Raw genomic sequence first — 13,071 nt, forward strand, 5'->3', positions numbered from 1 at the left:
CAGGAAAACATTTAACAGCATGAAGATGCCTAAATAATGATGAGGAAATAATCAGGCAAGAGAATCTTCCAGAAGAAGATTAGAAGAAACAAAGCTAACAAAATTAATTCCAGTACATCATCCTTATTTTTTTTAACACTATTACATTTAATTAAAATCCCAAAGGTTTTGTTCCTAATAAGCATGTTTGCTGTGCGTACACGGTCACTAATGGTTGCAAATACCCAGACGCTGCAGCTATGGTTGTACCGTGCAGTGCAAGAGACAAACACTGGCCCTGACCCTTTGTGGGAAGAGTCAACCGTTCCTGTGAGTGAATTCCCAAACTCCAGGGCTAAACCCCGTCTTGCCTTTCACAATCCTTTTCTTTCTTTGACTCAAAGCAGGGAGGCTGAGTCTATGAAAAGGAAACGCGAACACACAAAAAGACCAAAACCAAAACCAACACAACTTAAAGCTGACACACAGAATCATTGCAATTGTGTTTTCCACTACACCATGTATATTATACGTCAAAAGCTTACGCATCTGCAACTACAGAAGCTCAGCATAGAAGTGGAAAGTCTCAACAGTCGCCCCCGAGCAGTCGTCCCCCAAATGCCTGCATACCCGGGGGCTGTACGATGAATATTCTCATCTAGGATTTTAAAAAGGGAATTTCAGCATGTACCAAATCACTTTTTACTAAAAGCTCCGGTGCTGGGCAAGCCCGTCCAAATGTGCTATTGATACAGACAGCTGCCAAAGAAACTTCTCAAAAACATGTGACAACAAGCCACGTCCGTGCATCGTGAAAACAGGTTTCTTGTGCGTCACACCCATTTTCCAGGAATTCACAGGAGCGCAGCAGGTGTGAGGCACGCCCTTCGCAGAGATGCTCACAGCCTCTGGGGGGGGGGGGGGTGCAGACGCAAGTAACTGCAGGAGAGCCTGGGACTGTGACCGAGGGACGCCATGGAAGTCAGAGGCGAGGTTCTGTTAGATGAGGAGCAGACTGTCCGGGCAAACCTCGTGGTGCATTCACAGTCCTCCCCTCGGCGCTCGCGACAAACATCCTGAAGAGTGGAGGACGACTAGCACATGTGTCCCCAGGCGTGGGCTGCAGGACAGCCTGTGTCAGCATCACAGGGACATGTAAAGTGGGCCCGGACGCACACACCGTGAGGTGCCGGGACGGCCCATCGCTCAGACTTGCCTTCAGAGTGCTTGGCCAGAGATGGTTTGTGAGGCTCTTTGTAGGGAAACTGAGTTTACTCCAAGCATAGCTTGTCATGCCTCACCCTTCCATCTAGTTCTCCCCATAGCCATGATCTGTTGTCTTACTGAAACACACTTTTGCATGAGATCGGAACTTTGTGTCCTGGCAGCCAGGCTAGTTGGCTGGATGGACTGAGCGCGCTCTCGACCGCTCTCCTGTTCGGGGGGGCTGGCTGACCACATGTGCTTCTTCATTTCCTTTTCTTTCAGTCGGTTGAAATCCGAGACAGTCGCTGGAGTGGGTGGCCACAGAGAATTGTTACTTTTTCCCCATTGTATTGCCATTCTCTCTTCCTAGTTATTTTCCACAATTCATTTCTTTTTTCTTCCCATCTGCTGACTTCCTTTGGCAGCCAACTGGAAGAACAGTTGGTCCTGTCTGTGTGCACCGCGGAGCAGATCTGAGACAGGTGCTGGGGAGGAGGGAGCGTGTCATCTTTCTGTTCATTGTCGACTCACTGCAGGAACCCGAATCCCAAAAGCGAAATCCATGCAAACTTGGGTTCCAAAATGAAACTCCAGAAGACTTTTGGGCACCAAAGCTACAGGATGAGGAGAATCAGCAGTGACCACTGGGAGAGCTGATACAGGGCAGGGCACGCCCCAGGGATGAGACCACCGGCATGGAGACAGGAGAACTGGGTTCTAATCCTACCCCCTTCATTCAACAGAGACCCTTGGCAGGAAGACTGCAGGACGGGATGACTAAGATCTCTTCTAGTGACGTTTCTAACAACCATCCAAAACCCAAAGTAGGTTTATCTTGAGAGTTGTGCTAGATCTGGGGATACGGAAGAGGTCCTCCCTCTCAAAGAGCTCCTCGTTTACTGGGGAGGGTCAGCAGTGAGCAGACCCAGCAGGAGCGCATGCTCAGGGTGATGCCAGAGCCACGCCCACGGGCCCTCGGAGAGGGAGTGCTCACCAGGATGGGCCAGAACTCACTGAGATGCACACTGTCTAAGCTGGTCAGTCTTGAAGGACAATCAGGAATTTTCCAGGCATGGTGGGAGATAAACGTGGGACAGAAAAACTAGGCAAGGAGCAGAAAACAACAAAGTCTCTTGATGTACAGCCGTGTGCAGAGCGACGAGGGAAGAGACTGTAGGTCCGAGTAGTGGCCACATCGTGAAGAATATTCCAGGAAACATGTGGGCATTTTCCTGCGAACAACATGTACACACTGGAAGATTTAAAGAGGATCCTATCTACATTTAATAAAAATAATTTTGAAATTGTATTTGAAATTTATAAAGTTCCTGCTGAAATGTGGCTGGAGAATGGGCTGCTGGGCTTGGCCTCATGGGGCGGACACTGTAACGCAACGAACGACTTAGGTTTGGAAGAGTCTACGGCTGTCACTAATCCGTTAGCTGACTGCTGTCGACCCTTCACCCACTTCCAGGAGTGGAGTTTTGATACCCATTCCTCTGCCTCCAGACGGGTTTGGATGACCTTCATTTGTATTTCCAGAGCACCCTGTAAATGATTCTTTATTTCTCTTATTGTGCCATGCCGTGCATTTGCCATTACACATGTATATTTATATCTCCTGAAGATTATGAGGACATATTCTGGAACTTCATAAGTGGTAGGACTGTGGGGAAGGTGGATTCAGATTAGAAACAGATGATGAGGAATTGTGAAGTCCTGGTATGAGATGAGTCATAGCGACAGATGATCATGTCGTCAAGGATGGAAATACGGTGCGATGGACAATGAAGACAGAAGCCAGACCCTGAGGTCATTCAGCGAGCTGGGGGTGAGTCATGGAAGTCGACAGGCCATAGACTAAGTGACGGGAGGAAGGAGAGAAAGAACCATAGGACAGGAGGCTGGGGAGCGATGACTCAGCCGACCCCTCCCCTGCACTCACACAAGGAGAATGAGTGAAAGAGAAGCCCTGTAATAGAGTATTTTCAGGGAACAGCCAGTTTTCAGTTTACAGATGGGCGCTCACTCGGAAGGGGAGTAAATATGGATGAAATGGGTTTTTCTCCCCAAACATTAGAGACTTCATAGTAGCCGACAGTGGCAGTTAAGAGGGGGTCTGAGTGTTTCACACGCGATCTGTGAGTCAGGCCAGACTCCGAGGGAGGAAAAAGGCGTTCTTGCCGGCGACTTTCCGGGGTACTTATGCCCATGAAAATTCTCCCTCCCGCAGTAGAACCAAGGGCTTTGTAAGTGAGGGGGGCTTCTGGGCTTCTGAGTCGCAGGAGGTGGGGGGGGACGCTGAATCCACGCTGCAAGTGTCCTGCGGAGACACAGCTGCAGACTTCGAGGCAGCGGCCGGGTGCTGTGCCCGTATTCACAGCCAGGGGGTTTTAACAGACTCTTCACTCAGCTACTCGGGTCGACTTCACAGTTTTCAGCAGGCTCGCTCATCCATCCATTCATTCATTTTTAATTTTTACTGTTTACCGTATGACTTCTTGGTAGACGACCTATATTCGGAGATGCTCACTAGAAATCTGAGCACTTGTTTGGCTTTGCCGGCCTTTTAGAGATGCCATGGTTGCCGTCAACACTTCTTCTGTCCTTAAAGAATGAAATTAGCCATTTAGCAGTATTTCAGATTCCTTCCTCAGAAACCATTCTGAGTAATACATTTCAGTCCCCTGCTCTCACCGACGGTAAAGATTAGTGGGACATAAACCTAGGAACCTATCTTTACCAGGAAAACCCGGACAAGATCACATGAACTCTAACTTTCCAGGGATTTACGTTGTCTATTAGTGACACTGACTAGGAGTCTAATTTTGTGTATGTAATGAATTCACGTACAGTTACTCTGTAGTCAGTGCTGTAAATCAAATCCAACAATTAAGGCTCACCTGCCTGAGACCAAACGTTCAGATCACCAACAGTCTTGATCTGGGTTGCATTCTCTTACAAAAACACGTTCTCACAGCCAGACAAGGAGAGGCTGACACGTCCTCCCTCCCCGTGCCCTCCCTGACGCAGAGTGTTCATATCTGAGATTAAAACGTGACTGTCATCCTGACTCCTGTGAAAGTAAACCATCTGTGAATTAGAGTCAGCGCTATTTTTATTAGAAAACAATTAGTTTTTTTTCTTTTTGAAGTGACAGATTTTTAAAGATTAAGCAAAATTGTCATTGATGACTTCGTAAGTTTCAGTTCCTGTTTTCCAGTTTTCAGGGATTTTTTTTAAGAGGTGTAGGCTGTGGGAGCACAAACAAGGGCTGGATGGACCGTTGCCATGGGGCGGGGTGGCCTGGAGGCTGAACTGGAGAGACAGCGAGGGCCCCTGGGGGTCCTCCGCCTCCAACTCCTCACCGATTGCTTCCAATCACAGAGATGCAGACAGAGGAGGAGGGCAGGGACCCACGCTTCCTGTTTCCAGGGCAGGGGGTGCGCATCACTGGCCTCATCTTTTCAGGGACACCCTACCACGTGACCACCCCTGGCTGTTTGGGGGATCGTGGGCAAAATTACCTTCAGAGTGATCTTTCTGAACATCAATCTCATTATGTTACTTTCATGCTTAAAATTATTTAATAGCAGGTCATGATTTTCAGGATAACACTCAGATTCTTTTGAAATGTTACTAGACTTCCTATCACACGAGCCTTCTTCAGTACATTCCAGTTTATCTGTTCTCAAACTGAATCATATTTCTTACTGTTCCAAAATGGGAACTTGCTTTTCCCACCTCCAGCCTAACATAGACTGTTTATTTTTCCTTCATACCTTTCTCTAAATCATCTACTAGATAAGCTCCTGTTCATCCTCCAAAACACAGATTGCTTCGCGAGCCCTCAGTCTAGCGTGTATCTTATAATATTAAATTCATTAAAACAGCTTATCTATGTCACTAATAGACTGTGAGATATCTCCAGAATACCACTGAATTCCTGGTTTTGTCATTATTGGTCCACCTGTCTGAACGTTCAGCTTGACTGTGAAATACCTGTAGGCTAGGATAATGTTGGAAAAATATAAAGGTCATAATTTGCACATATCTTAATATGTGAAAGAAAGCAGACGGAATGATAAAATGGGGAAAGCAGAATTTCAAAGAAAGTGATTTGAGTGGACACTAGCTGTAATGTGAACTCAGATATGTGAGTTTTAATTTATTTCAAAGACTTGATCTTTAAAAAGTTAAATCTATTGAAACTATATGGCTTCATTCATTTTATAGAAACGCACCTAGTACTGTTCAAGAAACAAAGATGTTAAATTCCGTATTTCTGGTGCCATCACAGTCTGGTGTAGGATCATTGCAAACCCAAATCTAGCGCTTACCTCGTCCCCTAATTCTTTACCTGCTCGCTGACTCACCTTGCATACAGCCTCCAGTTTGTCAATGTTCCAGAACCTTCACTGATTCTGTACTGCCTGTAAGCTCAAAAGCATGCTTCTGGGTTTAGTGTCCACAGCCCTCCATAATATGCTCTTTCCTCACCTCGGAAGAGCTAACACTTTTTACTCCTCTAAAAGAGGTGCCGTTGACCCTTATCCCGCCCCCCCACCCCTCCTCCCTGAGAGCAGACAACCCATGTGAGACCTGTGCAGTCGAGGTCCCGGGCCCACAGCTCCTGACGCACAGAGCTCTCACTGATGATGCCGCCGCAGCCGCCACTGTTGTCAGCTGTCCTGCTTTGTGTCTGGGTCTCTAGTTACTGCGTGGATTTCATTAATGATACTTTATTAATTATATTTTAATGAGAAACAGTTTATGGGGAATGCTTATATTTTTCCTGCAACATGCTTTCTCTTTGTTATTACAGATAAAAAAATTAATCTTTAAAAAGTTTAATGTCCCTTGCTCTAAAAACATTAGCACTATTCAAATAGATATGTCCTGTTTAAAGCCAAGATACATAATATCATAACTGCATTAAAAGTAGTCAGCTTCTTTCACTGCAATATTAGAATTTCAAACAAGATGCCCCTGGTACCTCTTAAAGTGCCCTGCCAGTGTCAGTCTGTTCGGTTTCTAAAATAGCTTTATTGACAATGATAAGAACAACACACACTTTCATGTGTTTTGATGTCTGTGTCACTCTCCCATCAGACTTGTTTTTCTTCCTGCTGATCTGAGATGTCACTGTGCTCCTTTAAAACATAGTTCTTTCTGCTTTCATCATGCAACATACTTTCTGTACCTCCCAGGTAATCCCTTCCAAACAGAAATAGCCCCCCAAACCCCAGCATGTCCACATGCTCGCTGTGAGCCGTCCTTCACACATTCCTGGTTGCTCATCATTTCACATAGTGCTTATGTGCATTGTATCTCATCTCCTTCCTGGTTTTCTGGCTTCACATTAATTCAACCACCTACCTTACTATCTGTCTGTCCTACCCATTTATTCACCTATCATCCATCCATTCATCCCTTCATCCATCCACCCATCCGTCCCTCCCTCCATCCATCTCTCCATCCCTCCCTCTGTCCACTCTTCCATCCATCCACCCACCTATCCAACCATCCATCCTTCTATCCATCCATCCATCCCTCCCTCCCTCCATCCCTCCATCCATCCATCCATCCTTCTGTCCATCCATCCCTTCATCCCTCCCTCCATGCATTCATCCATCCATCCCTCCATCCACCCATCTATACACTCCTCTATCCCTCCATCCCTCCATTCATAAATCAAACATTTGCCAAGGGCCTTCCTAATACCAACCTCTGTGCCAAGCTCTAGGACCACAGGGATGAATAGAACATGGTCTATCCTTTCAGGAATCTCAGTTAAACAACCATTTTAACTAAAATCGATCTTTTCCAGATTTAATTCACATATTTCCCCCATTTGCATCTTTGATTCCTGAAGTTTCCACAGAAGACCACTATTTTGTCTATTTCTGTTTATTACTAATATTTTGATATTTTACATTTTCATGGTAGAAATGTTCTAATGTTCAGTCTGGCTCTGAATGTACTTTTAAACATCCTCAAATGATACATTTGTACTAAAACACAAGTTCTTTTCTCTTTGTTATAAATAGACTATTCTTGAAGTTTAGCTTCAGCACAGAAAAGATAATTACAGCCACACGCATCTAGCAGAGCGCTGTATCTTCTGGTATTTGAAGAAGGTGGTTTGGTTCGAATTACATATAATTACAGGTTAAGGAAAATTAATTACTCTCACCTAGAATGGTCTGACCTCTACAGCAAGCAGTGAGGAATAAAACTACTATTTTGAGCGTAGCAGTGAATTACTCACTATGGGAGCCTGCGTGTTACTTCATTACGGGAATCCTATCAGTGTGGTCAAGAACGCTTAAAAGAGAAAGCCCCTGTCTTCCTCGCAGAGCGACCCACTGTGAGAAGCAGCCAAAGCCAAACCCTAACGAGGCCGATTGGCCCCAAAAGCTCAGAGGACGCCGCACGGGGTAAGCTACCACCTTCATGCACGAAGCGCCTTCAGTCTGTCTTTCTAACAAAACGGCCTCAGTGGTGTGGACGGCAGTCACCTGCCGCACGGAACGTGTGTGACGCGTGAGCAGCAGCAGAGGCGGTGCCGCGCCCCCGTGCTGGGGGCGCGCTGACTCGGGAGCCCCCCGGCCCGCGCGGCCCTCGGCGCCTGCTGCCCCGGGAAGGGGAAGGCCCCCAGCCCTTCGCCCGGGCATCTGGTCTTACGTGGCTCATCCTTAAGAGTGCGTGTAGATATTTAAAAAAATTACCTCGCTTTCCTAATTCCCCAAACACTTGCTCCGTGGCGTGTCCGCGGCTGCCGTGCGCCCCGCCGCGCTAATCCGCGCTCACCTCCCCGGGGGCCAGGCCCCTCCCCGCTCGGAGCGTCCCACGCGCCCTCGGTGCGCCGGGCTGCCTCTCGTGAGGGAGGCCCGGAGCGCGCCCCGGGCTCAGCTAGCCGGCTGGCCTACCGGGGACCGCACCCTCCACGCCAGCAACGCCGGGTCAGCCGCCGGACGGGCCGAGCGGGAGGGTCCCGGCCACCCCCTCTCGGCCCCAGCGGCCCCTGCCCTGCCCGCGCTGCTCCCCCCCACCTGGGTTACTACTCCGTTAGGTTCGCTGCCTGGCTTCCCGGCTCTGGTCTTGTGTTCCAACAGTACATTTTTTCATGTTCTCAAGCATAAACCAGATCACGTTGACACCCTCCTGACACCCTACTGATGGCTCCACGTTGAACTTGAAGTACAACACTGCGCTTTGCTTGCACACGTTCCTCTGAGCACCCATCTCAGCCGGGAGACTCTGCCCAGAGAGTGAAGTTGGTTCCTGATGTGCTTTAAAAAGCCTCTTAGCAACAGGGTTCGTGGCACATGACTGTGAGGGCTTGCTGAGTGAGGACACGAAGACTAGATCGGTGTAGGAGAGGTGGAGCTGGATTCGGCATGGACGTGGCCGCCACCCTCCTAGTGGCTGTTGAGAGGCCAGGTTGTCCAGGAAGACTGTTCACTGAAGGGCCACCAGCCACTGTAACAGCTAAGAATTTTTTTGTCTCCCAGGACTTTTCTCTGACTTATTTCTCTCCCTGGGTGGAGGAGGGCGACACTGAGATAACAAAGGTCGAGGAACACTGCCCTATGGCGTCTTCTCTCCCCTTCTCACCGGTGCCCAGGGCTCCACCATCCTGCCCCCCTCAGCTCTCCCTGGCCGCCTCCCCCTTGGGTCTGGCACTCCCTGCTCCCACCCGAACCCTGCATCCTGCCCCATCATGTCACTGGCTTCTTCTTGCCCTCAGAGCTCAGCCAGAGCCTGTTGGGTTTGGAGACACCTGTTATGATCACTGCCACCTGAACTAGGGACACTGTGATTGGCCATCACGGGGTCTGCAGTGGTTCCCTCCAGGTGAGGGATTACAGGACCCCAACCTGTAACTATCTGTTTACTGCTTATGGCCCACCCACACCCCCACCCCCTGACTAGACCTAAGCCCTGTGCTGGGGGACACACCGTTCTTCCTTAACGTCACCTTACAACTGCCTCGTGTGACTTCAGGACAAAAACGGGGCTCAGTACACGTTTATTGACTTGCTCAATCAACAGACCTGGAATCGGAGGAAGGCAGACCGATTTCTAAGGCATGAAAATTGGATTAAGAGTAGGCAGTTTTCACGTCACAATTGTTGAGTGCCAGATACTACACTTGGCCTTTTGTTCAATGAAGCTGAGAGGGAAAACACAAAATTGCTTTAAAAAAGAAACCATCACACGTATCAGCAGGACTTGACTGTGGGTCCCTAAGGAACGTGTGATAACAGCTGGGAAGTCGGTTCATTCATTCATTCAACAAACACTGGTTGAGTGTCTATTATGACCCAGACCCAGGGGAAGTAAGAGTGAAACACACACACGTGTGTGACAATATATAAGAAAAAAAGAGAAGTCCTGTTTGTCCTCAATAAAATTCACGGTGAAAGGGAAAGAGACATACTTTCCAAGAATCAAACATCTGAAATGTTCTTTTTAAAAACTGAGTGAGCATTTGGAGTACTACTGTCTCTAAGTAGTTCAATTATGGGTGATCTATATTTTCTTCTTTAATTTTCTCTATTTTTCAAGTTTCTTATGAAGATGGAGTGCTTTTATCACAAAGTTATATTCATACATCTGTGTGTATATATGTCTTTAGTACAAGAGAAAAAAGGAAATAAATATAAGTATATATGTAGCAATTCCTGGATATCATGCCCACAGTACCAAGAGATACTCTCAGATTGCTGATTTTTATTATTTTCAACATTAATAATGCCAGAGAAAGAGGAGGAGTATGAGAAGAGGAGTAATTTCACAGACTCTTTTCTAGCTTGCACCTTCCAGTTGATTTGTGAAGTGCTCCTTGAGTAATAAAACAAAGCCTATAAGCCATTAATTTATTGTTCTAATAAGCACCAACGGCCCTAATACAATTGTCTTGTCCTGGAAAATGTACAGAAAGTGGCGGGTGCTTCAAACTTTAACAGTTTCTTGCTCTTACTTTTATTATCTTTGCCCTACTGGACTATTTTAGATTAATGAAATAATAAATCCTTCATCCAACTGAGTTTATTTAATGTTATGGTAAAATCCTGATCTTGCAATTCTCCGCACTGGAGGAGTGAATCCTTCAAAGACCGGCAACAAAATCGAATTGAAAATGGCATTAGAGGATGATGATGAAGAAAATAATTATTGCAATTACTTTTTGTGAATGAATAAACATAAACAGGAAAAATAAATTTCATTAAATTTGGACTTTGCCTTTTGTTTTTTCTCTCAGGGTCTATCTCCCTTTCTCTCTCTCTCTCTCTCTCTCTCTCTCTCTCTCTCTCTCTCACACACACACACACACACACACACACACACACGGTACTCAGCATCATACCCCTCTCCCGTGGGTAGCTGAGATACAGTTAAAGCTCTAATTTCATTTCTCACTTCCTGCCTGTAGCATCCTGGATGAGTCACCGGAAGCCTTCCTGCATCTGACTCCCCATCCTTGCAGTGTTAAAGGATACGTGACTCTTGCTAAGGTTATCATCTAAACATCTCCTTCCAGGAGGTCCTGGAACAGGGGTCATGAACACCTGCTTCGAGTTGCCCAAGGACACTCTTCTTTGTCCACAAAGCTGCCCCTGCCCCACAGTTCTAGAAACCTGTCTGGAAAGACAGTGAACCATTCCGCTGTGAAAGCCTTCCTGGGTGGGGCCGCCCGCTCCCCAGCCCTGGCCCCTCCCTGGCCGGCCGGTGCGGGGGCGGGAGCGCCCCCCGGGGCACCGTCGCGGGAACCAGCTCCGACAGATTTGTTTCTCTGCTCGTCAGCCCTCCAGATGGCTCTACCGTGAATATAGCATTCGAATAACTACATAGAAGAAATCCTCCTATAGCCAGCTGATTCTTATAAAATGTGTGAAAATCAGATTCTACCATTTACTTTTCCACTTAGAATTAGTTTCAAAAGCTTTCCCTTCACATAAATGACATAACATTGCAAAACAAGCATGTTCCACATGGGCCTAAGTGCTTGCCAGTCACTGTTCCATGGCTTAGAGGAAATCAGGGCAGAAAAACCTTATTAAATGTGTGGTCAGCAAAGGGAAAGTGGGGAGGGATAAATTAGGAGGCTGCGATGAGCAGATACACACTACTCTATGCAAACAGATAAACAAGTTCCTACTGTAGAACACAGGGAACCATATTCAACAGCTTGTAATAACCTATAACGGAAAAGAATAGGAAAAAGGATGCATGTATATATGACCAAATCCCTGCGCTGCACACCGGAAACGAACGCAGTTGTAAATCAATTGCACGTCAATAAAAACATGCACAGAGTCGGCAGGGGTTATTTTCAAACGTACCTTAATGCAGGACTGAATTAAAAATGTATCTATTTAGAGAAATAAAATACCCGAATAATTCAGAAAGCCCCAAATAGCAGAAGGTTAATAATTAGTGGCTTAATTTAACTTGTTTTCAAACTACTTGGATTTTTTTCCACAAACTGAAGTAATTAATAGACTCTCTGTTTCATAAAGAAAAATACACCTGGTGAGACGGAACACAGTCCCGGAAGGCACGCAGAGTCCACTCAGAGCGTTTCAAGAACCTGCTATTCCTTTTAGAACAACTTACTTAAATTCTGCCCTGAAATAACGACAAAGCTCTGACTAGTCCACTGTATTTTTAAAGTGTGCCATTTCGTTGTGAACAGGAACAAGTCACCACCAAGCAGGATGCCTTCCCAGCCATCACTACATCATGCTTTATTCACTTTTCTTCGAAATAAAACCACCTTACAGCAAAGCGGAGATGTGGCAAAGGGAGCGAGGGCATGAGTGAGTTTGCCGAAATGAGTGGTTACCGGTTCGAATTGTGTGCAGATTCCTTTGAGAAGTAAGGGCCGGTGGTGTGAAATGCACCACAGGTGAGTTGTTATTTGGAAACCAAAATGCTTTAGGGAAGCTCAGTCAGTGTGATTTACAGTTTCTTCATAAATGTTTAAAATAATTAATTTGACCCTACACCATATTCCACTTAAACTGTGTTTGTGTAGTGGCTACATATTTCAAAAGTCATTTTTAATTACAGAAGTAAGGCACACATGCATTTACCTTCTAAACACAGATATAAGCTCAAATACCATTTAACTCTCATCTGAACACCATTCTCCAGATATCAGCACTGTTAGGTGTTTGTGACTTACTCCAGATTAAAAACAATTCACAGACGTCTGCATATCCATATAAAGTATAGAGTAGGCTTGGTGGTTTTTCATTGACAAAGACTGATTTGCTGGCCTGGCAAACACGTACTGAGTGTCTGCTGTACGTCCTTCTGTCCCCTGCTGGGGAAAGAGCAGGAAACTGGGCAGACGCAGCCTCCTGCCATGAGCTTGTCGCCGCTGGACGAGACGCAGGCGGCAACTCTGTCAGAGGCACAACGTCAGCAGTGGCAGCAAGCAGAGGGCAGGGCGGGGGCGCGGCTGTGGCAAAGCCAGGGGCCTGCCAGCGGGGGCGAGGGGGGCTGCCAGCGGGGGCGGGGCTGCCAGCGGCGGGGGTCCTGCCAGCGGGGGCGGGAGGGGGGGGTGCCAGTGGCGGGGGGGGGCTGCCAACGGGGGGGGTGCTGCCAGCGGCGGGGAGCCTGCCAGTGGGGGCGGGAGGGGCCTGCCAGCGGGGGAGGGTGCTGCCAGTGGCGGGGGGGCTGCCAGCGAGGGCGGGGGGGGGGCGCTGCCGAATGGTCTAGGGGGACCGTTCTTGACCTGCCTTCACCCAAGCCGGGACCCGGGGGCCAGCATGCCCCAGACGCATATCTCCACCGTGAACCATCGCCACCCCTCCTGTTCCCTCTGGACGCCCGGAGCACCCAAGTCTCGGCTCTCAGAGTAGAACTGAC

General features: G+C 47.5%; 1 protein-coding gene across 1 annotated transcript in view; it reads right to left on the reverse strand.

Annotated features, from left to right (window-relative positions):
• Nucleotides 1–13,071, reverse strand: part of MYO16 (myosin XVI) — a 437,171-nt gene that overhangs the window by 69,303 nt on the left and 354,797 nt on the right. The gene's annotated exons all lie outside the window — the stretch shown is intronic.

This window comes from Camelus ferus, chromosome 14 (assembly GCF_009834535.1).
Source record: "Camelus ferus isolate YT-003-E chromosome 14, BCGSAC_Cfer_1.0, whole genome shotgun sequence".
Taxonomy (NCBI): Eukaryota; Metazoa; Chordata; class Mammalia; order Artiodactyla; family Camelidae; genus Camelus; species Camelus ferus.